This window comes from Pan troglodytes, chromosome 10 (genome assembly GCF_028858775.2).
Source record: "Pan troglodytes isolate AG18354 chromosome 10, NHGRI_mPanTro3-v2.0_pri, whole genome shotgun sequence".
NCBI lineage: Eukaryota > Metazoa > Chordata > Mammalia > Primates > Hominidae > Pan > Pan troglodytes.
In genome coordinates this window covers 107,606,636-107,631,895 of record NC_072408.2, presented here as the reverse complement: position 1 = coordinate 107,631,895, position 25,260 = coordinate 107,606,636, and the positions used below count along the sequence as shown (strand labels likewise).

General features: G+C 39.9%; 1 protein-coding gene across 8 annotated transcripts in view; it reads right to left on the bottom strand.

Moving 5' to 3' along the window:
• The window catches only part of ANO4 (anoctamin 4), a 413,407-nt gene that overhangs the window by 324,249 nt on the left and 63,898 nt on the right, over positions 1-25,260 (bottom strand). For 2 of the 8 annotated variants that reach the window (XM_509302.8, XM_063787017.1), the window contains exon 1: positions 11,299-11,550. The exons of the other annotated variants lie outside the window; for them this stretch is intronic. The gene's annotated coding sequence lies outside the window, so the exon portion shown is untranslated. Of the gene's footprint in view, positions 1-11,298; positions 11,551-25,260 lie in introns of those variants that run through there. 8 annotated transcript variants of the gene reach the window in all.

Below are 25,260 nucleotides of genomic sequence, written 5' to 3'. Positions count from 1 at the left end.
CTGTTAATGGTGATTCAGTAAGAGCCATCAGAATTTTTAAACTCGCATACCCTGTGAACCAGGCATTCCACTTTTAGAATTCTTTCCTACAAACTTACTGACACCTAACTATTCTTCCTTAGCCTCCTGCCCGTTTATACAAATCACACTCTCCTGGCTATTCCCTCCAGGAAACTGCAAGCTGTAGCCTGTCTACACTACACACCACCTAAGGAGCCTTCATCCCTAAACCCTCCCGAATGGCAACAGAGAAAAAGAACATTGATCATATTTGCTGTTAGGTTGCTCCTTTTCTCATCCACTCTACTTTTCTCTTTTCCTGCCACAACACCACTTACTGTGACTAGTGGGTCCTCCTCCCAGGGACCTTGTGGCCACATGGTCCTCCAATTCCACTGCTTAGGTTCTATGATACAGACTTAAAATCTAAGTAAATTCCAAATTATAATAACTATCTAAGAGACTGAATAAAAAAAAAGTGAGATCCCTCCAAAAAGATTTACCCTAAAATCATTAATCACAAACAGGAAGAAGAAAGTGATTGCTACAAAGAGAACAAAATACCTAGGAATAGAGCTAGCAAGGGAAGTGAAGGACCACTTCAAGGAGAACTACAAGCCACTGCTCAAGGAAATAAGAGAGGACACAAACAAATGGATAGGAATAATCAATGCTCATGCTCATGGATAGGAAGAACCAGTATCATGAAAATGGCAATACTGCCCAAAGTAATTTACAGATTCAATATTATTACCATTAAACTACCATTGACATTCTTCACAAAATTAGAAAAAACTATTTTTTAAATTCATTTGGAACCAAAAAAGAACCCAAATAGCCAAGACAATCCTAAGCAAAAAGAATAAAGCTGGAGACATCACACTACCAGACTTCAAACTATACTACAAGGCTACAGTAACCAAAACAGCATGGTACTGGTACAAAAACAGACACACAGACCAATGGAACAGAATAGAGAACTCAGAAATAAGACCACACCCCTACAACCATCTGATCTTTGAAAAAACCTGACGAACACTAGCAATGGGGAAAGAATGTCCTATTTAATAAATGGTGCTGGGAGAACTGGCTAGCCATATGCATAAAATAGAAAATGGACTCCTTCTTTACATCTTATACAAAAATTAACTCAAGATAGGTTAAAGACTTAAATGCAAAACCCAACTATAAAAACCCTAGAAGAAAACCTAGGCAATACCATTCAGGACACAGGCATGGGCAAAGACTTCACATGAAAATGCCAACAGCAATTGTAATGAAAGCAAAAACGGACAAATGGGATCTAATTAAACTAAATAACTTCTGAGGAGCAAAATAAACTATCATCAGAGCAAATAGACAACCTACAGAATGGGAGAAAATTTTTTCAATCTATCCATCTGACAAAGGTCTGATCTCCAGAGTCTACAAGGAACTTAAACAAATTTACAAGAAAAAGAAACAAACCACTCCATTAAAAAGTGGGCAAAGGACATGAACAGATACTTCTCAAAAGAAGACATACATGTGGCCAACAAACATGAAAAAAACTCAGCATCGCTGATCATTAGATAAATGCAAATCAAAACCACAATGAAATACCATCTCACGCCAGTCAGAAGGGTGATTACTAAAAAGTCAAGAAACGACAGATGATGTCAAAGTTGTGGAGAAAATGGACTGCTTTTACATTGTTGGTGGGAGTGTAAATTACTTCAGCCATTGCAGAAGACAGTGTAGCAATTCCTCAGAGACCTAGAACCAGAAATACCATTTGACCCACCAATCCCATTACTGGGTATATACCCAAAGAAATATAAATCATTTTATTATAAAGATACATGCATGCATTTGTTCACTGCAGCACTGTTCACAATAGCAAAGACATGGAACCAACCTAAATGCCCATCAAAGATAGACTGGCTAAAGGAAATGTCGTATATATATACCATGGAATGCTATGCAGCCATAAAAAGGAACAAGATCATGTCCTTCTCAAGGACATGAATGGAGCTGGAAGCCATTATCCTCAGCAAACTAACACAGGAACAGAAAACCAAACACCATGTGTTCTCACTTGTAAGTGGGAGCTCAATGATGAGAAAACATGGACACACTGTGGGGAACAACACACACTGGGGCCTGTCAGTGTGGGCAGGGCAAGTATCAGGAAGAATAGCTAATGGATGCTGGGCTTAATACCCAGGTGGTGGGTTGATCTGGGCAGCAAACCACCCTGGTACACGTTTACCTATGTAACAAACCTGCACATCCTGCACATTACCGCAGAACTTAAAAGTTGAAGAAGAAAAAAAAAAAGCTCTGCTAAGGGGGAAAATACATATATACATGTGAGAACTTCTCTAAACCACTAACACCAGAGAGACAAGTAATGGTAATAACAGGTTAACAATTGTTAGATAATGCAATCATCTTGCAGGCACTGAGCTAAGGGCTCTCCATGGACTATTTCATTTATCACTCATAACAACTCTGAGGTAGGGGTTATTAGTTAATCTCATTTTTATAATTGAGGACAATGATGCAAGGAGACCAGCTCACTTGCCCAAGGTCCAAAGGTGAGTAAGTGGCAGAGTAAGGATGGGTACAATGTCTGCCCCAGAGCCCAGGCACTCCACCGCTAGGAGACATTTTCCTTTAAATCCTAATTATTTTAGAAGCAAGGTAGAAAGTATTGACTAAAGGCTTGCTTGCAGTAAAATGGAACATTGATGCTGAATTAAAGATCCCACAAAATATAGGATGGGAATGTTGGGAAATCCCTAAATATTGTTTTTTATCTCGAGGCACCATTTCCACTAACCAGCTCACTCAGATGTTCTATATTGGGCAGAATTTGTTCTTGTAAATGTTGTTTATTCACTGACATTTATCTCACTGGTTTTATCCTCCCTACCTCCCTTCCTCCCAAAGACAAATTCCTTGCTCAATTTTTGCATGTTCACTTCTAATTCACTCCCGTCTCTTCTCTGAATGAGCTCTGCTCATGGGTGATCCCACCATTTCTCTGCTCCTGGGGTTAGAGTTCCCTATACTCCAAGCTCCCATCCTCTCAGAACACCCCAAACTGTTCCTCTCAGAGTCAAGTGAGGGACAGATCCATTTCCATCCCATGTTCCTCTAAATTCTGACAACTTTAGTCTTGAGAAAAATACTAGTGGGCTTTGATGTCCGTAGTACTTTTCTTTAAATCAATTCAAGAAGTAAATGCTTCATTATAACTTTTGTTCACAGTACTCCAATTATTTCAAAAGCTGCTTTTATCTAGGAGGAAAAAAACCCTCAAGATGGTGGTTTATCATAGAATTGTCAGAAAGTGAATATAAAAATAGGCAGCTAAAAACAATGAGTGGAGAGAAGAAAATAACCTAACCATAATGCGTAAGTTAAATAACTTTAAAGAGAACCAAATGTGAAGATAATAGCAGCCAAAGCATTCTTCATTTTTTTTCCCTCCATAGCACCGATCACCATCTGACTTGCTTCGTATTTGCTAATGTGTTTTTCTGTCTCCCCCTCCCACTCTGACCAGAATGTTAGCTCCATGAAGGCAGGAAGTTGACTGTTTTGTCCACTGCTGTTTCTTGCCCCTGAAACATAGTACGTGCTCGATAAGTATTTGTGGAGTGAGCAAATGAATGAATAAATGAATGAATGAATGCAGCTTCTTTTCTACCACATCATCTCTCACTCCACAAGCAAAATTTATTTGCTTTCATGCTCTGGTCAAGATATCTAGAGATCTTCCTCCAAATTCTTCAATTTTTTAGACTAATTTCAAGGTGGAGAGTCATCTGGTCAGATCTAATTATGAGATGCAGAAAACCTACCAACTTACCATTCCCTAAGAATATGTTCACTCATTCTTTTAGGAAAAAGAAAGGAGGGACAAGGCAAGCAGAAATCATATTTTGATGATGAATTGAATCTATCACAGACAGAATTTTCCAAGCCACTTTTTCACCTACATGAAACAAACTTACACATGCATATCTCACTGGTTCATAAAACAACTGTATTCCTTGTAAATAGCACAAAGTTAATTGTCAAATAAAAAAATAACTAAATTTTTACAGTAGAAATACAGCACCAAAGACCCAGGGGGTTTTCTACACCCTGGACAGTTTGTTAACAGGCACCTCAGTGATCTCAATGCTGAACTCCCTTCAGGTCTAAACTGATTGATTTAAGTTAGACTTCCCGGCTTCACTTCCTTGTGATGACTTTGAATGGCAAAGTGTACCCTCAAGGGCAAAAGGGATGGGTGAGAAAAAAACGTGTTATGCAGTTATGTACTGCGCAACTGCTCTCCTTCCCTGCAGAATACAGACTTTTGATTTAATTAAACCTGAGAAGAGATTCCAAACAAATTTCCATTTGGCATTTTCCAGACCCTATTAACTATCCTCCAACTTTCAAAAATAATAAACAGCATTTAGAGTTCCTGATACCATTCCCGTCTCCCCACACAACGTTCCTCATCTTTCCTTGCATTTTCCACCTTCCCTCCACCCCACCCCCCAGCCCCTGTTCCATCTAAGTCACCTGATTGCTGGCACGACCATCATAACTTTAAGTTCCTTCTCAAGCCAGCCCCTCTGTCTAGAATGCCCTTTCTACCCCCTGCCTTATCTGCAAGTATACAGCTGACTACAGTCTCTGTTTATAGCAGTCAGCCTCATTACCAGTCATTGACACATGGGACAAACCCTCACTAGTTTGTGGCTTTCTGGAGGATAGGAATTGTGCTTTAAAAAAAAAAAAAAAAATCTTTCATTCCTTGGTACTTAATGCAATGCTTTGCTTATAGAAGGCACTTAATAAATTTTCATTGTTTACTTTGCTGAAACTCATTTGAAAGCAGAAACATTTCCTGGGGTTTTGAATAGAATTTCTAATGAACTACATCAGGATGTCTGCCAATCTCTTTATCCTTCTCAGTATAATTCATAGTCACATCGGTTTGAAAAATTAAACTCTCCACATAGAGCAGAAGCTGCCAATGACAGCACCATAGGTTTTAGATGGTGATTCCCATCTGTTTGTTCAAGGATTATTGGTTATCTGCTCTACAGCAGTCACTAAACCAAGATTTGAGGTACAGAACATATAGTCCCTGCCCTCAAGAAACAAAAAGTCTGTTTGAGAGAGAGAGAGAGAGAGAGAGAGAGAGAGAGAGAGAGAGAGAGACAAGTAGACAAACAGTCTGTAAGGTCCTGAGGGATACAGAACAACAGAGATAGTATACCTAGCTCAGCTCTGGGCAAAAGAAGTCAATAAGGATGGCAAGTGTCAAAACACTTCCAAGGGAGATGACATCAAATTTGCTTTGAAAGTTTAGTCTGAAGAGAGAAGAGGAAATAGCATGTGCAAAGGCACTGAGGCAAGTGAGAGCACTGTAAATTTCTGAGTATTGCAAATGGTTTTGGTACTCCTAGAGCATTCCATGGAACTTCGGAACCAGACATAGAACAAGGAAGCAAGGGCTGTACACTGTTATGGGCCTGATATGCAAGGCAAAGGAGTGTGGTATTTAATCTGTGATTTGTTCCATGGACACTGTGCTATCCAGGCTGTCAGTTTAAGATTCTAGGAAACAGGTAAGTTTTATCAAAGACACGAATTGTCATTTCATGAATCACAACAATAGTGCAAATAAGTTTAGCTAATTTGTCTCTTCTGTTCAGTCAGGTCACAAAATCAGAAGCTAAAAATAATATCTTCGGAAATTGGAAGATATATGTCACCACGACAGCAAAGGTGCCCTTCTACGAAAAGAATTTCTCAATGGAATAACCACAGGGAAAAAAATCTGCCCAAGCAAACTATTTTTCAACCAGATTCTTTGAGAAATTGTGAATCAGTAAATAGAACACTGGCTGACAATGAAAAGACAACCAACTCCATGAAGTATAAGTAGACTCTGAACTCCTCAAGAGGAGTGGATGTGTCTGGCTGTCTCACCACTAGATCTCTGCTGCTTGGCAGTAGGGTGGACACAATAGGTGCTCAGTAAGTAACAGGTAAATGAGTGAATGGTGAAGGAATTAATTCACAAACATCACCCCCTCTATACAGAAATCAATGATCATTTAAATAGTTTAAGCAAAGGGGAAAAACTATGCATAGTTTTTGTAAAATTCTTTAAATGTTTATAGGAAAAGCAGAATTTCAACATAAAAATGAATTTCCACACAAGCATAAACAAATTACCATAAACATTTGCTTGATATGACTCACTCTGACTGGTACAGCCACGTAATCTGCATGAAATGAACCCAGAAATAGTGGACACCAGTGAGACAGATGCCACAAAGCAGATTTGTGAACAATGAATGGCACAGTGTCAGCTGTGTATCATGGAAGGAGCCCCACACTGGGAATGGAGCAGGGTTCTGAGTAAATGAATGCACCTTACACTAAAGTCATCCTGCCCAGGTGCTATGTGAGTCTCCAGCCTTGGGGAAGTCATATCACTTCCTTAACTTCTGTGGAATGAGAGGATTAGGTAAATTGCTCCTTAAGGTTCCTTTTGGTTTTTTTTGAGACGGAGTCTTGCTCTGTTGCCAGGCTGGAGTGCAATGGCGCAATCTCGGCTCACTGCAACCTCCGCCTCCTGGGTTCAAGTGATTCTCTTACCTCAGCCTCCTGAGTAGCTGGGATTACAGGCGCGCCCCACCATGCCCAGCTAATTTTTGTATTTTTCGTAAGATGGAGTTTCACCATGTTGGCCAGGATGGTCTCGATCTCTTGACCTCATGATCTGCCCACCTCGGCCTCCCAAAGTGCTGGGATTTACAGGCATGGGCCACCGCCCCTGGCCAAGGTCCTTTTTGATAATCACAAGAGACTTTCCAAAATGTGCCAGGATAAGCAGATAGTCATCATATACATATTCGCCCTGTTCATGAAGGGTACCATGATCACACTTTTCTGAGTAACACTGATGCTCACGTCACTGTCACAGTTCTGGGGGCTTTGCAGGGTCAAAGGAAGTTACAGCCTACTCCCTCCAGGAATGTCTAATATGGGTCAATTGTCTTAGAAATAATCGTTCATCTAGTAGCAAACAGAAGTGAATTAATACTTCACAATTTTTAATGGCTGGGTTACAGTCCTCTGGGATTATCTGGTCCAAGCTTCATGTAGCAGATACAGAATTTGAGTCACACAGCCAGTTAGTGGTGGGGGCTGAACTGGAATCCAAGGGGCTTGAAGATATCTCTCTGTGACTGGCTGTGGTCTCTGATGGTCTCCAGACACTCCCTCTCTGACACTCACAGGAGGTCCCCTGTGGGGGACCAACAGGAAAGATGTAAGTAACTGAATTCCTACTGTATTACATTATGTCTGCTTTCTATAAGAATGGCTGCTGGCTCACACACACCAAAAGGTCAGTCAGCAGATGCCTAATTAAGGGTTAAAGATTTCTATTAGAGAAAAAGCCCACAAAACCTGTCATTATGTGTTTTTACATTTCTTCGCTCTTCAGACTTAAGAGCAAACAGCCTGACTGGAGAATTAAATGCTAAACATAGGAAGAATGTTCCCCTTTCGTCTTGCATTATTTTGGGGCTGTGATTTGGTTCTCCTCCAAAATTCTGCCATCTCCCTCCAACTTCTAAGAAGTATAACTTGCAATATAAACATTTATGACAGTCTGGATAGATTATTATGCTACTGAGGACATGTTTTTTTCCCTGCAAAACTGATCTAGTAACGACAGTCCTAAATGAATTTAGTAGGGAGGCACAGATCAAAAATACAGTATTCAACACAGCTCATGAAGCATTTCTCCTATTTTATACAATCTGCCTGAGTTGCCAATTGAATTGCAAGTTCCTTTCCAAGTAGATTACCAGAGCTGGTGCTAGAAGTAGTTCTGAATCTCTGCTGAAGAACAGTCTTCCCTCTAAGAAGCCTCATGTGGGAGTCGCACATAACTCTTTGTACTCTGTAAAAGGGGCTCAAAGAGATGGTAAAAGGGATTATATTGGCTAAATAATATTGGGAAAAGCAACATAAAAATTCAGCCAACATTCTAATGATATGGTTCATTCAGTTACCAAAGAAAAGCTGTATCACATAATCAAATGATTTTACTTTATAACACCCATAAACTCCCCCTCTTAACACAAAGACCTTTTAGACAGTAAACATATCAAGGTTTGAGGGCAGTCCAACCTAGACAGATCCAGAATGTCATTAATTAAAATGCAAAATCAATTCTATTTCTGGTCCTGGTAATCAACTATGGAAAACAGTTTCGATGATAAGAATGCCTGCAGAAGTATGAGGTTATATTTATACTAACAGAAACAATTTCTTCCCTCAGTTACATGATTACGGTTTCAACATTTGGAGTTTGGTTACTAAAAGAAAAGCTGTAATCAACTCTTCATTAATTGTTGTACATTTTTCACTGTCTGAGTTTGTCTGTGTACGTGTAGGCATGTTCACATATATAAAATGGCAAAAGTGAAGAAGAGAGAAAGCAGAAGGCAAGAGGACTTTAAAATGGAGACTTGGTTTATAATTTAAGCGGCAAGTTTCAAATTAAACCACCACCAAAAGAAACAGTGAAAGCACAGTTTTGATGATAGTTGTAATTAAAGAGTGTAAAAAAAAAAAAGAATAACTGCATCAACTGCATCTACACCAATCTAGGTGTTTCCAGACCCATTTTAAATAACTTCAATTTGCTAAGTCTGCAAGCAAAATCAGTTGCAAGGCATAGCAGCAAAATAAATACACACAAAATGTTGCAGTGACTTCATCACACCAAGAGGCTACAGGCTCCGCTCAGCACAGCTTTTATCAATTTTTCCTGCAGTAGTTTTCTATACTGCTTTCAGAGACCCTGCAAAGGAATTAACATGACACCATGCTGTGAGACAAGGAAATGCTGAAAAATGCACTCTCCCAATTCAAAGAAATTCTTAAAGGCATTATCTGGAAGTGGGGTCTAGGAAGTGGGGAAATCCTTACCAAAAAAAAAAAAGCCAGTTAAAGCAATATCTGAGGAATTTTCCTTCTGTTCTCTAAATGGGCATGCTACAACAATTTTTTTAAGTATATACAATTGACACAGTACAAACAACAGTACATTTGTATACACGCTTGTATATGTGTATATATATATATATATATACACACACATATATATAAACAATTGCACATATATATACAATTCTGATTGCATAGGTACACAATCTGTTTAGAAAAATAAAGGAAACCTAAATAATGTTTTTTCTCAAGGCTAAAGTTGCTACTAATTAAAATGAAATATGTTCTAAATGACTCTGAAATTGCCTGCAGTGGGAAATACTGAGTCTATTTCCATGACACCCAAGCTGATTCTAACACTTTCCATCTTAATGAGTATCCTCAGTTGAGTTACCAGGCACTATATAACATCCTTTCAATTAGAAAAAGAAAAAAAGATTAAGCAAAGTAAGAACACTCCATTAAGGATGAAAGTAAACAGCTAAACATTAAATAATTAAAGAGGAAGCAGAGCAGTATGACAGTCAAATTACAATACAGTATTGCCGCGAACCACAATCGACTGTAGGGAAGAGTGGATATTAGAACAGCTAAGCCAAGCAATGCTGATAATACTTTTAAAATTGTTTTGAATTTTTTTTTTTTTTTTTGCTGTTAACCTCTGTGCTGGTTTTACTCTTGAACAGGGCTAACATGTAAACATCTACAAATTCTTGTTTTTTATTTAAACGTATGCTTTTACAAATGCAAGGAACCCTTCACTGAAATAAAAAACAAACAAAAACAGAACAACAACAATCGCATCTACTTTGGACCCAGAGAAGAAGGTAAAGGCATATGTCTGATGTCATCACCACTATTTTAAGAAAAATCCACATGAACAGGGCACATAAAAGTAGTGAAAATGAGCAAGACAGTTAAGGAACTTTACATTCCAAACTCCCAAAGAGCAGGAGGAGAGACTGGAAATTTCACCCCACATTCTCTCCCCTCACTTATCACAAAAAATCACATTGTATTAGTTCAGTACCTTATGAATCAGAGACACAGTACCTTATGAATCAGAGACTGAATTACATTTGGCAAGACCCCTCTCTAGAGTGAAATGGACCAGAATGGAAAAACCTACACAAATAAGATAACCCACCTCCGGTCCAAGACTTGAAAATAACTAAATAGAATTACAACTGCGAAGCTATTCTTTGGAATGATGATTTGACCAAAATAGTTCGACACACCTGCTACCAAAAAAAAAAAAAAAATCCCTGTTAAGAGAGACTCCTGCAATGCACAGGAGTGAAACTACTAAAATGTTCTTGGTTTCCTTTGGGCGTCAAGAAGCTGCCAGTAATAGACTTGAAGTTGTGATGCTCTTTGCAGCAAACCTCAGGAAACCAGGTGAAAAATTAGGGCACTATTGTAAGAGTAATGCCCCTGGAATAAACAATCTGCCACATCCACAGTCTTCGTCAGAAACCTGCTTATGTTCTCCTAGAAAAGTCTAACCATTCTAATAACCTCAAAGTATTTTATCTCCTAGCAGGAGGACAAAACTATGTTGTCAACTCAAAAATGTTCCTGTCATCACTGCCCTACCACTCTCTGAAGAGCCTGCAAAATATGGTTTGCAGAACTGGGTACCCTGAGACTCAGAAGGGAAAGAAGCAATGAGGTCATGCAGTCTACTCCGTCTGCCAGCTCAGGATTCCTCCTGCTGAGAATGTTCCTGCCCAAGTTGTAAACCCCACAAGATATAGGGTCATCCCAGACCCACACGGGCAGGTGCAGAAAACACAGCTGCCCACAGCAGACTCAACATAACTCACACGTGTGTGCTCATCTTTACCCAGAAAGATGGAAGAGTTTGCTATGTGGGCAGGTCACCCCTGGCCCTTCTGATCCTGAGTGAGTGCCCCTGGCACACTGAGGATTCATCCTGCCCAAATTTGTCAGTCATCCTCCACAGATTCCCTGCACGCTGCTGCAGTTTACCATCGTGAACACATTTCCCCGGCTGCTGCTTCAAGGACAAAGACAGAGCACTTATATTCGTATCACAGCAGAAGAGCTCACGTTTATGGAAAAAGGATAAAAAGACAAACACTCCAGGCAAATGACCCCTGGCATTTTTGAAGCTGGATCATCCCAGACAAGATCCATGAAAACAGAGGAAATGCAGAAGGAAGGTCACTAAGCTTAGCTGGGAAGAGGGGGAACGAACGGTTCAGTTCACTGCAGCAACAGAGCAGCTCATTCAATGTAAGCACTTACCATAAAAATAGAAAGAGTCAACAGAAGGAGAAGGGATCCTTCCTCAGTGCCTTGGTGTCTTCGGCAGAAAGAAATCCACTGTGAACCTCCAGGCTCCAGTCGGGAGGAGGCCAGCAAAGTGATGACAGGCAATAAAACCACCACACACAAGTCCTTTTCAGCCTCCCCTCGGGCCGTATGCAGTTGTTTGTGCTGTAAAAACCCTGAGAAGTCTGGAACAGGACTCTCCCGAGAGCGAGCCGGAGTGAAAGCAGCCTGGTGGATTTCACCACCATCTCAGAGCATCACGCCCAGGACTGGTCCTCCCCCCTCCCCAGGTGCAGGGGAGGCATGGTCGGGGGAGGGTGGGCACTAGGCTGGGCTAGGAAAGGCGAGAAGAGGGATGAAAAGGAGTCTCTTTAGAGTGGAAGGAACTGCCGGAGAGAACATCAGTATTCCATATCAGTTATTGCCAGCGACCAATCAGCCCAGCCAGGGGGCCGTGTCAGTGTGACAAGAGAGCAGCAGATGACAGCCAGTTCTGAGAGCGGCAGGACAACCCCCTGCCTGGAAAAGAAATTTGGGAGGATTGGCAACTTATCCTCTCCACTGCTGCTGTTAATGTTTGCTTGTATTTAACAAAGATCTAAAGCCCCATAGTTACACTAGCCATGCAGGAAGTTTTTGAGGCATCCCACAGCATCTCTGCAAGAAGCCAGACTTGAAGTCCCCTAAATGATGTCTGATGGCATGTCACAGTCCAGACAGCCCTACTGATGTGCCTTCAAGGGGTCATCATGAGTACAGTAATGGCGCTTTGGACCTAAGCTTCTTTATGCCCAAAGTGCAGGATAAGATGACCAGTGACCCGGCTTTCTATTTCAGAAGTGAAAAATTTAAGACAGAGAAGGGTCAAAGGTCTCTCCAGGAATTTGACTGTCAATCTTCATTAGTTTTCTTGTATAATATAGGTATAGAAATATTGTTAGAGGTGAGCTTCTGAAGATAGTTAACATGTCCCTTTTAGAGCTCTTAAATCACCTATAAGACAAAATATGTGTTTGGGATAAACAATAATAACAATTCATAAGCACACTGAAAATTGAGAAATTCTGATTTACACTAACAGAAGGAGCAAAGGAGCAAATCTCTTGGTGATAAATGAAGGATGCGTGGAGGACTCTAAACTTTTCCTACTTCCCTTTTCCCCTATTCTAATATTGAACTTATAAACTTTGTCCATATATATTAATTAATTTGTATTTGGTTGTGATGATTACATTATATAGGGATGTAGTTTCTGAAGTTAAATGCCAGTTTAATTGGACTCCACAGTAAAACTTCAGAACTTTTTGTAAGATGGGGAGATTGTCTTGGGCCACCTTTTTATCACTGCAGAAAAGATAACTCCCTTTAGTCAGTCAAGAGTTAACAGGAATATACAAATGCCCTCGGGTTTTGTTTTCTGTTTTTTTGTGGGTTTTTTTTTTCCAGGTGACTTACATGATGTAGAGTTTTTAATTTTAGTTGTCTGTTTTTACCTAGAAGCTGGAATACCATTTGCACATTTTGCTGTGATCTCTACCCGTAGGCAAGCTGACTTTGGGGAGCCTGAATACCGCAGCTTAAAAGGAAGGGCTGGGCTCCAAGGAAGCAGATAACTCAGCACCAAAATGAGTCACAGCAGAAGGCCATAAAAAATGTTCCACATCAAAGATGAACATAATAAAGTGAAATTTTTTAAACGAAGAAGAAAGGATAGTTTGCCAGGGAAGTCCTTGTAAATTATATAAGGAAAACCTGGGAGACTTCGATTCTCAAATGCTGTTTTGTTATTCTCCTCAGTTCAACTCAAATCAGCAAACATTTGAAGAACATCAATTATGCACCAGGGCTACAGAGATGAGTCCTTGCCTTCAAGAAGTTTACAGTCTCATGGACAAATTTAAATCTTCTTCTTGAAATTTCAACACTATGATTCTTGCCAAGACAGAAAATGTTCTACTATTTTAATGTTCTTCAGATTAAACCAATCCATGAGGCTGGACTTTAGCCTCAAAGCTCTGAATTAGCCTAGTTAGATGTTTGTCATAACCGAAGCCATTCAGGAAATATAAATGCACAAATAATTTTTGAAATCTAATTAATATATGAGAAGGTTCTTTAACTGAATGTTTGTTTTTATCTGCATTAACGGCTTCTGACACCGTAAAAGCATGGGCAGTATATCAAGAATATACTTAATAAGGGAATATTATTTAAAGCTCCTAAATGAATTGAGATTAATACTGTTGATGAAACGGGTTCATACCTTGAATACACAGCATTATAATGATGCATGAAATGGAAAATACTGCAGAAATACAAATTATCTAGTGGATTAAGTAACTGCACATCTATATGACAATTGATCAATAAAAATAGGTATTCCAGTTATTAACTCAAACGCCATTAATTTTTAAAGTTTGGTCTCTTTATTCCTCTCTACTAAAAAAATGACAGAAAATGCCTCCCATTTCAGATAGCAACAACATTAATTTTTGTAATGTACAGATTGTTTATACAAGTCAATTAAACTTGGGATGATATCAGCGATTGTGTCTTGTTCACTGGTGTAGAACTGGTGTAGTACTTAACATATAATAGGTTCTCAATCAGTATTTGTTGGATCGATGGCCATTTGAATGGCCAAAAGAATCTGGCTAAAATTCTACAACAGCACGATTTAATGCCTTTTTCCTGACTACAAGATAAACTGAATTATGTACCTGTATCTGCCACTTATTTAAAAAGAAATAAGATAGCTTTTTCAGGAACTTTGTTTCACAGAAGCTTGTTGACAGAACTTTCTAAAGGCTAAAAGACAAGGATTCTTCAAGCTCAGTCTTTCAACACCAGGGCAGACACAGTTCATGGGAAGTGGGTTCTGTGTTCTGTAACTAGCCTAAGGAGAAAAAGTGAAAATATGCCTATTTTCCAGACCACCAAGAGGGTAGGTGGCCACATAATTCCATTTTTGACATCGGAATATTTTAACGGAGGTATGAGAATTGGGACTTTTAAATAACTTTCTGCCAATTAATGGTTTTGAAAACTAAGTTATAATCTGCATAAGGAAAAGTCTGTGTCTCTTCCATCTAACTTCTGAAAGCAAGTGTCTAAAATAACTAAACCCCACCATGTGCCAGAGTTGACTCCAATGGCTCCACCTATCTTTCCAGGCCTTTGCAGCACCCATAATGTAAGTATTATGTACACTGGGGCACCTGGGGCTCAGGGAGGCTGAAAACGCTCACCCAAGTGGCAAAGACAATGTAGGAACAACTGGAACAGCCTCAGAGCTTCCTTTTACATGGAGACACTGATTTGAACATAGGAGGGGGTCCCCCAAGAATGCTTTTAGACTAAATGTATGAGACAATAGGGGACCCTTCCCACCATGTTACATGAATTTGGATGAGGTGGGAATGACACAAGTCCAAGTTGAAGCCGAAACTTCTTTTACCTCAGAGATTAAATGTAAATCTTTTATGTAACAAAAAATGAATTCCTAATGCTTATAAATTAAAGAGAAAATAATTTGTATTTGTTGATTTTTGTTTCTCAACTCTGACCCTATAATTACCATTTTTTTTTTTTTTTTTTTTTTTGGAGACAGAGTCTCGCTCTGCCATCCAGCCTGGAGTGCAGTGGTGCGATCTCGGCTCACTGCAACCTCTGCCTCCCGGGTTTAAGCAATTCTCCTGCCTCAGCCTCCCGAGTAACTGGGACCACAGGTGCATGCCACCATACCCAGTGGGACCACAGCTGCACGCCACCACGCCTGGCTAATTTTCTGTATTGTAGTAGAGACAGGGTTTCACCGTGTTGCCCAGGCTAGTCTCGAACTCCTGAGCTCAGGCAATCCACCTGCCTCAGCCTCCCAAAGTGCTAGGATTACAGGCATGAACCACCACACCCAGCCTTGAATTACATTTTAAGGCCAAGAAGAATAGTCCTTACTTACTAGAATAATACTATAGAGGGAAAGAATATTCTAGAAAAGTGTGGGACTGACACACATATTAAAGTATGGTCCCTCACTAAATTCTAAAATCCTAATTATCCTTCAGCATTCAGCAGGAGACCTGAAATGGAGAGAGGATAGGTTGAACTGCTAATGTTTCCCTATCAGAGGTCACTGGCTGCTAATAATTCCCCCAAAGTGCTTAGTAGGCAGGTTTGCAAATAGCAACAACCATTCCAAATAGTAGGTATCTGCAGCACATAAATATAATGAGAGCATCCAAGTCTTCAAAAATTTGTTTGCACAGTCAGCATTCCTTAGCCTGAAGAATCCTATGGGATCATCAAAATCAAATCATACAGAAAGAATCCATAAGATCACAGACCTATAATTTTTTCTTTTTTTTTTTTCTGAAGATAGAAAAATAAATCAGTGGCTGACTTAAATAGTCAGGGAGAATTAGGCTGAGTCTGGTGAAGCCAAAATAAGAAGTATGTGTGTGTGCACCAATGTTAGAAAATTAGCGTGTGCATTTAAAATCCAACTGGAGTGTCTGCACATCCAATCAGTACTTAAGTCTTACCAATGTTACCTCTAAACTTCTTCTCAACACAGAATTAGGGGCTGCAACCAATTTTTTCTTTTAAACTATTATAATGGTTTCTAAACTCTCCTTGGTTCCAATCTGACCTACCTTAGCCATTAGAATTTTCTTTCTAAAATACAACAAATATAATCATGCCATCCCCTTGCTAACAGGTCTGGGATGATCAGGCCAAATACACCCACTTCTGCACCTGACATTCAAAGCCCTCTGCAACCTGACTTCAGTCTACATTTCCAGCATAATTTCCCACCATTACTTCCTATATTATCTCATGCTCTGGTTACACCTGTTGCTATTCCCCACAGACACTGTATTCTTCTATTGCCATAATCCTTTTTTCCTAGAATAGCCTTCCTGCTTCTCTCCCTGGAGAATCCCTCCCCACCACTATCAATAATCCTTCAAGGCCCAGTTCAATGCCATCTTCATGGTGAGGCCATCCTCAAATTCCCCAGAATGACTTACTTAATCGCTTCTTCCTCTGTGTTTCCGCAGTGTTTTTTCTCGTCTTTTTATCAAATACAAATAGCAGATAACACTGTGCTAAATTAGTACCTTTTAACCTATTTAAGTGGGACCCTTTGATATTTCCAGTGTCTGACACACAATAGGAGCTCAATAAGTACACAAAGAATGAATCCACCTTTCATGCCTCTTCCTTACAGTCCAAAGCACTTTGAAGAAAGGACAAACTTGTTTTCCAGGAATTCATGCCTACAAGCTTATGAACCATATATATCTCCTCCTTCAACCAGGAGTTTCTATGGTTTAAGTAAAGAGCACTGAATTAGAATCACAACAGCCATGTCCCAGCTCAGTGCCCTGTGTCACCTCAGGCAATCTCTTAACTTAAATGAGAAGCATAAAACTTGTTCTGCTTATCTTTGAGAACTTTTCTGAGCTACAAATGAGGTGCTGTATGATAAAGAACTTTACAAACTATAAAAGCATATGGTAGTAGGCATAGTTATTGTCACCGTTGTCATCATTGCTTTATAATTGTTATTGTTGCTAATATACCAAAAAAGCCATTGCAAATTTTGTTAAGATAGGTATTCGATGCAAGCAGCCTAGGAGGCCAGTGACTCAGCACTTATGTCATTCCAAGTGCCTTGCTTCAGTCCTGCTGGTCTGCAGTTAGGATGAGGTGGAAAGAGTGGAGTGGGAAGGCCTTGACTCTGCCTCACTCTGTTACTCCCTAACTATGTAGACCTGGTCTCTGAGACCCAGTTCCCTCATCTAGGAAATGAGAATAACAATGCCTACCTGACTATGTAGCATGAGATGGGGTATATATATTTTTATATGGTATGCATACATCCATTATATTTATGAGCCTCTAATAAGCATTCCATGAGTGGTGGGAAGAAGGTAGCCATTTCTCCCCATCTCTATCACATCTACAAGCCCTAATCACTGTCCTTCTGTTTCTTGAACTCACCAAGATCATTCCCATCCCAGGGTCTGCATATCTGTTTCTTTTGCTTGGAACCCCTTTTCCTTAGATCCGGGAATGGCTTCTTATCAGAAACGCTTCCCTGACTCCCCACCTCAATCATTTTCCAGCTCATTACTCTCTTTTTTTTTTTCTCATTACATTTATCTCTATCTGTAACCACTGTATTTGATTGCTTGTTTAATGTCTATCCTCTACACTATCATGTACGCTCCACTCAGGCAAGGACTGTTTCTTCTGTGCTCCTCACTGAGCCCTCAGGGCCTAAAAAGTGTCCAGAACATAATACACACTCAATATACACTCAAGATGGATTTCTTGAATATTTACAGCGTGACCAATGTTTATGCAACTGTTCCCATGTTCTCTACATCTGTACAAAATTCCAACTATCTCTGACTCTTGAGTAGGAATGAAATCAAGGAGATCACTTAGTATGGAGCTCAGGGTAGTATAACAATGTTCAAGTTTATATAGATACGTAATAACGTGTAACACCCATTAACAAAGATTAAAATGCTATCCAGTGACAGGAAAACCTACAAATAATATGCCAACTCTTGCGCCCTACAGAAACAGGAATGACCAAGAATGGCAAGCTGATCCTCACATCTATAACTGGAACTAAGGTACTGAGTAAAAACATTAAATTACATTTATTTAATAAGTCAGGAAGTTCAATAGATCCCATTTCACATTCTTCTTCTCTTATTTTATGTTAAAATCGATCTGGTCCAAGTCTATCCTGAGAAGACTTGATCCCTGAATTATCAACTAGCACAAATGACTTCAGGGAGCCCAGAAATCTAGGCAACTTTTCTTTCCTCGCAGGGAGCTGTCTCAAAGGTGAGATACACAAAATCCTCCCAAGCCTGACCACATCATCCCTCTTTTCTCATTGGCCTAGCCTTAGAGGAGGCCTAATAAATAAATAACCATGGCAATCAGGGATAAAGTATGAAGGTTATTTTCTAACAGTCATTTCAATTAGAGCATTTTCAATTAGCAACAGCATGTCAATCTACCAAATAGGCATATGAATGTATTTGTCATCAGCAGGAAACAGCTAGCTTTGTGTTTTAAAGGAATAAATGCCCTAGACCCAATACCAAATCCAAGCTTTTTTTCCTCCAAGCTTGCACTTCCTCTGACTTTCCATTTTTCCATGTAAATGCATTGCTATCTACTCTGTGGCCCAAAGAAAATGACATTTATCAAAATCCTACATGGATGACTGTTTTGGCCACATTACAGGGCAGCTAGAAATCTCAGTGCCATCCTCACTTTAACCCATTTGTCCATATCACCTCATGAACATTTCTTTCTTCTTTCTATCCTCACTGTGCTGTCATTGCCCCAGTCCAGCTATTACTTTTCCCCAGAGCGAATGTCATAGTCTCAGAAGCAGCCTCCCTGCCTTGAGCCTCACTCTGGCCAACCCCGAGGATTTTTAAATGAAGATGCCATCGTGCCTTCTCCAACAGAAAACTCTCCTCTGCGTCTTACTGTGTGCAGGATGAGACCTGTCACAAGCCCCATGACTGCTCTCCTACCCTTCTTCTTGCCATCATTCCCCACTTGCATCCTCTCATTCACTTACATCCTCATACTCAGAGTTGCAAAACTCACCAAGCTGTTGAAAACTTCAGGGTCCTGGCACAGGCTTTTTCCAATGCTTGGACTTTCTTTTCTCTGCCCTCCTCCTGTGAATCCTTATTTATTCTCCAAGGACCACCCAAGCATCTTTCTCCTCTTTAAAGCATTCCTTGACAGTCCATCTGCATGTCCCCAGTGGAGTAACCCATCTCCAAGTTTTGGCACTGATCACACAGTAGCGTAACTGTCTTACTATGTGTTTCCTTCAGAGAAGTCCCCATCCTGAGTTTTATTCATCTTTGTATCCCAAGAGATAAACTCTCTCTGGAGACACTCAAATACATGATTATAAAAAGACTGGATGTCTCTGTGTGTCTGGCTCTCTTACTAGACTATATGTTTCCTCAGGGATGGGAGAGTGTTTTTACCTATCTTTCTAACCTCTCAGCTTATTGTGATGCCTGGTACATATGGATCCTCAGTGTATATCTGTAGAATTATTTAGAGTATGATTGGCTAAAAAGAAAAAATTCTTCAGTACAAAGAATTTTAAAAATCCCTCTGAACTGATTTCTAATGAGCTCATTTATTAAAATTTAAATCTAAAACATCTCCTTCTCCTTGAGATTATAAAACACCACAGGCATTAATTTATTCCACAAAGATTCATCCTCTGAAATCCTTGGCTTTTAATGCTAACCCAAGTAATTGAGGCACCTTGGGGATAGTAAAGCATTCCAAACACACTTTCTAGTTGGAATTGCCTGGCAGAGAAATAGGTATTGATTCTTCCAGGCAGAAGGGGCTTGATGGAGAGATTTCACCAGCATTCAAATTTGGAGGGAAAAAAGCCCTGTCTTCCTGAGCACAAAATTTCAGTGTAGAGACTGGGGCTATCCCAATGGGCTGCTGATGTTCCTTGGTGGCCCAGTGCCCTGCCCCAGTGCAGACGTACCATTCCAAGAACAGGTGTGGCTTGAAGAAGTAGGGCAAGACTGGGGCTTACAAGCGACCCTTCACACCAGCTTGAGGATTATTTAATTCCCCCCCACCTTTTCCTACCTCACAGGAAGTTAGCTATAGTGCATCCAAAGAAGTGGAATAAATTAAATGCCTCTGCTCATAACTGCAATAACCATCAGCGCCTAAAGAACTACACTCCCCTTGGTCGGGTTAAATTCAAGCAAGCAAGAAAGCCCACTTAGCCAATTGCAGGGACCCAGCCTGCTTTCCCCATTCCTTCAGTGTTGCTGATCCATAAGCAGAAAATTAAGAATGAACTCTAATATCAGTGCTACAGGAGTGATTAGCTAGTGTGCCATTGCTATAGAATTTCCCCTCATTTCTCTGCAACCAATTTCAAGTTCTATTACTTGAGCTGAGAGGAGAAAGCAGAATGAGCATTTTAAAGGACTGTGACATGCTCATATTTTGGTAAAATAAAACTAGGCCATCCACTGAACATTCTACACCTTTATAGGGATGAATTTTTCCTTTTATAAATTTTTAAGAAGTCGTTTGAACCTCCTAAATCTGCATTGCTGGAAGGAATGCAAAATGGTACAGCCACTTTGGAAGATACTAGCAGTTTCTTACAAAACTAAACACACTCTTACCTTACGATCCAGCAATCATACTCCTTGGTATTCTCCCAAACGAGCTGAAAACTTATGTCCACATAAAAACCTGCACATGAATGTCTATAGCTGCTTTATTCATAATTGCCAAAACTTGGAAGCAACCAAGATGTCCTTCTGTAGAGGAATGAAAAATAAAACTGTGGTATATCCAGACAATGGAATATTATTCAGCACTAAAATAAAATGAGCTATCAAGCCATGAAGAACATGAGGGAATCTTAAATGCATATTACTAAGTGTAAGAAGCCAATCTGAGAAGGCTACATACGATATAATTCCAACTCTATGACAGTCTAGAAAAGGCAAAACTAGGAAAACAGTAAAAATATCAATGGTTGCCAAGGTGGAAGGAGGAAGGAGGGATGAACAGGCAGAGCACAGGAGATTTTTAGGGCAGTGAAACTACTCTGCATGAAACCATGATGGTGGATGCATGTCTTTATAAATTTGTCCAAACCCATAGAATATACCATACCAAGAGTGAGCCCTAAGGTAAACTATGGACTTTGGGTGATAATAATGTGTCCATGTAAGTTCATTGGTTGTAACAAATATACTAATCTTGTGGGGGATGTTGGTAGTTGGGGGAGCTATGCATATGTGGGAGGCAGAGGGTGCGTGGGAAATCTCTGTACATTCATCTCAACTATGCTGTAAACCTAGAAAATAAAGTCTATTTAAATACAACAAAACTGAATTTCCCTGAAGACTAGGTAGCCTTTTTACTAATTTAAGTTGTCTTATGAAGTAGATACCTCTAGAAAACAAAGGGCTTTGTTTAAAAAGAGAAAGAGAGAGAGAGAATAGAAGAAGAAAGAAAAGATGAAAAAAAAAATAGTGAGAGGATTCCCCACACCCCACATAAAACAAAGTCAAGTTCTAAGGAATCCACTGGGGCAAGCACATAGACAAACGGCATAGCCCTGCTTTTACAGCACTGAATCCAAACATGAATGTTAGGGGAATTGAATATTCCTGTAATACACTTACCCTGGTCAAGGCCTAACAAACCAGAACACTGGGAACATATTGTGAATTCCACTGAAAAAGTAAAAAGAAACCTATAAACAAGAATTCTTCCTTTTTCCTTTGGAGGATCCTCCCATTTTAGATTTATTTTGTATTTCTGTCTAGGGCTAAAACAGGAACTATGTTAGCAGAGGAGAAAAACTGCATGTGGAGTTCTACGCAAGAGTAAAAACAAGAGAGAATCAGCTACAAAAGATTTAACTACATCTGTAAATTATTGACTCTCAACTGCAATTACAACAATATGAGAGAGGAAAATGAATATCCTTAGAAGAGAACTGCAGTTGCTTTGCCTGGAGAAAAGGAGAAGGAAATACTGAATAAACCCCAAGGTAAGGGTAGAGGAAGAGTACCATATCAATGAAGGAAACAGTCGCTGTGTTCCAAAAGGGGACAAGGGGTGTTCCGGGGGTGGTTAGAAGATCCCTACAAGAGGGAAGATTTGGTTGGGACTTAGAGAAAGAGTAGGAGGATTCTGGCAGGTAGAAGAAGTTGGTACAGGCCAGGAAGGGCATTCCTACTAACATTATGGCCAGAAGGTAAGAGAGAATTGGGTCAGGAGTGGATTCCTTCGTTCATTAATGCATTCAACAAGTATCTGTTTAGCAACTGCTAGTGACAGAAACAGATGGCGGAAGACAAGGGGTTAAGCAAAATACAACAGTGAAAAACCACACACGGCTTTGAACATTAGATTGCATTTGCCGTAAGCAGCAGACAGCCTGGCTAGATGGAGGCCATGGAGTGTGTTCTTCCACACTACACTCCATGGCCTCCACTAATTAGGTTAGGTCCCACTAATTAGTTGCCCTTACCTGAGATTTGGAAGTTGGAAATGAGAGGGAGACCATCTTCCTGATCTTTATGGACAGTTTTCTACTTTGACAAGTAAGATCACAGAGATGTGAGGTTTTTCTGCAGCAACACCCAGGGTACATCACCATTCTGAAGTGAAGAAACGCAGTTGTGGGCTAGTAATATCATTGCCTTCCCGATCCAAGAACAGCAGATAAAGCTGCAAGTTCCTGACCTCTAGACTTGCAGATCCTTGGCACATGGTTCTTGTGCCTGCTCATCTAGCCACCCTTTGATTTTATAAACCTACACCCCACATTAAATCCTTTCCTGATTAAATACTTAGAGTGCCTTCTCTTTCCTATACTGAATCCTGACTGGTATAACCAATAAGGATTTTTAACAAGGGAAATAAATGATCAGATTTGTGCTTCAGGAAGTGATCTTGACAGCTTCTTAGAAAACAAATTGGAAAGGAGATGGATTGACTAGAGACAGATTTGGGAAGGTCTTACGAATGTCCAGCCAAAACGAGGTACCTGGAATACTTGGATTGAATGAAATAGTTATGGTGGGAATGAAAAAGAAGGATGGAAACAAGATATTTCATAAATTGAAAGTAAGATCTATTGAAAATGGGGTGGGTAGGAATAGGAGAAGAAATGTAAACTTGGCCATTACCTCATCCCAACTCTGCTGAGGATCCTCTGAAGTGCCCCCACTGCAGTCTGTCCTCCTACCATCAGCACCCACCACACTTCCTCAATCAGATCGCCTTTGTCATACTCCTCATTGTACCGTAGGTGCAAAGCACACTGGATGGCCCATAACAGAGTGCTCAAGACACAGTGGTTGGGTAGATAGAAGAGAGAAGGAAGGAAGGAAGGAAGAGAGGGAGGAAGAAGCCTCCAACCTCGGAGCCACTGTGAGGATTCAGATTCTGTTAACAATGAAAGTAATCACAGGCTGAGTATTGCTTGAATTATGTTGAGTTTTGGATTAATGAAGCATCCAAGTGAAGAAAATTAGCACCTGGTAGAAATATGTGTCTGGAAGTTGGGAAATATGTGAGCTTGATACAAATTTTGGAGTTAATATACAGAATGAAAGCTGACTGCTTCGTGGGAAAGAGAAAGCCTCAGTACACTTTGGATAATACCCTTAGTATTACAAACTACAAAGGGAAGGAAGTCTATAAAATATCAGTTACCACATCTACACACTGATTGTTCTTTTAATCCTTACAGCAACTTACAAGTGAGGTATTATTATCCCCATGTTCCAGATAAGGAAACTGAAGCTGGGCAAAGTTCAGCATTGCCCAAGGTCACACAACTGGTGACGAAAAAGCAGAGATTCAACCCTATGTCTGCCTGACTCTAAAACCTATGCTCTTCATTATGCCTCCATGAAAAAAAGAAGGTAGAGAAAGTGACTAAGGACTGGCAGAGGGGAAAGAAGAGAAGCAGATAAATGCAATGATGCAGAAGCCAAATAAGTAGACCCAAAATAATGAGAGCAGACTAGGAAATGCCAAGAGGAATCCATGGTTTTTAACCATAATCAGGTGACCTTAGATAGGGCCAAGTAGGAAGGAAGTACAGAAGTAAAACACAAGGAGAGAAAGAATAGGTTCTTTCTATGGGCCACATTCAAAAACTTGTGTGGTCATTGGAAGGATAGAGATTAGATGATTGTAAGAGGGAGAAACAAAGTCAAGCATGAGTTTCTTTAACATCGGAAAGATGTGAGATGCATATGGGTCACAGAAATAGTGAAGAGTGGAGATCAGAGATGTAGGAAGTAAAGGCAATGAATAAGGAAGGTCCCCAGGAGATACTGAGAAGGGATGACCCAGCTTTTGAGAAAGGAGAGAAGACAGTCTAATGATAAGATTAAGTTGTGGTCCTGAATCTGATGTCCACAAAGGAAGTGATGAAAAGCTGATGAACAGTTTCCAGATTGCCAATGAGACTCAAAAAATTATGTATTTGCCTCTGATCAAGCTGCACACAAACAGAAACCAGTTATTTCCTTTTGATTGGAATTATATCAACCCATTTGTAGTACTGATTATCTCATGCTGATGAGAAGCTCTGATAGACAGTTGAATTTGTCTTTGGTTAACCAGAAGAAAGTGATCACAAATTAAACATCATTAATTAAATGCTGTCCTTTTTATTAGTCTTCAAAACATGCATCCACGGCAGGGGATAATGAAAGGAGCCCTATGTAGCAAAACAGTTATTAACTGTCATTAGAACTAAAGGCCATTTCTCCAGAGCTATAGAAATACGCAATACCATAAGACATTATTTAAATGTTGTGGCCAAAAAACAGAAACAGAATACAATCAAGCAGTAAATAGATTAATTAAATCCAATCTAGTAGGGAAGCAAGCTGGGTGGATGATTACAGACTTAAATCAGACTAGACAAGGTATAACCAGAATCCAAAGCAGGGGGACTATAAGACCATTCTATGGGCACACGCATATATGGAGACCTCACTGATACAGCATGTAAGGAAGAGGGGTCTATGCATTGCTTGTAGTTGTAAGAAAAATCTGCCTGGATACCTGAAGCCTCTAACCTCAAGAACCAGCAAAACAGCTCTGTGGTTGATAGTGGAAATGCTCCCACTACAGTGAGTAAATATCTACTGAGCCAGGGAGCGCTCCAATACTGTTATAAATAAAATCTTTCTTATCAATATTTTAATGTTTGATATTAAAAGTGTTTATAATATTTAAGAGAGTTTGGCACATTAGAGTATCTAATAAATAAGCATTGTGACTCTAATGTAAATTGAGTGATTGAGTAGCTGAGACTTGTGAGTTCAAGTTAAAAGCTAT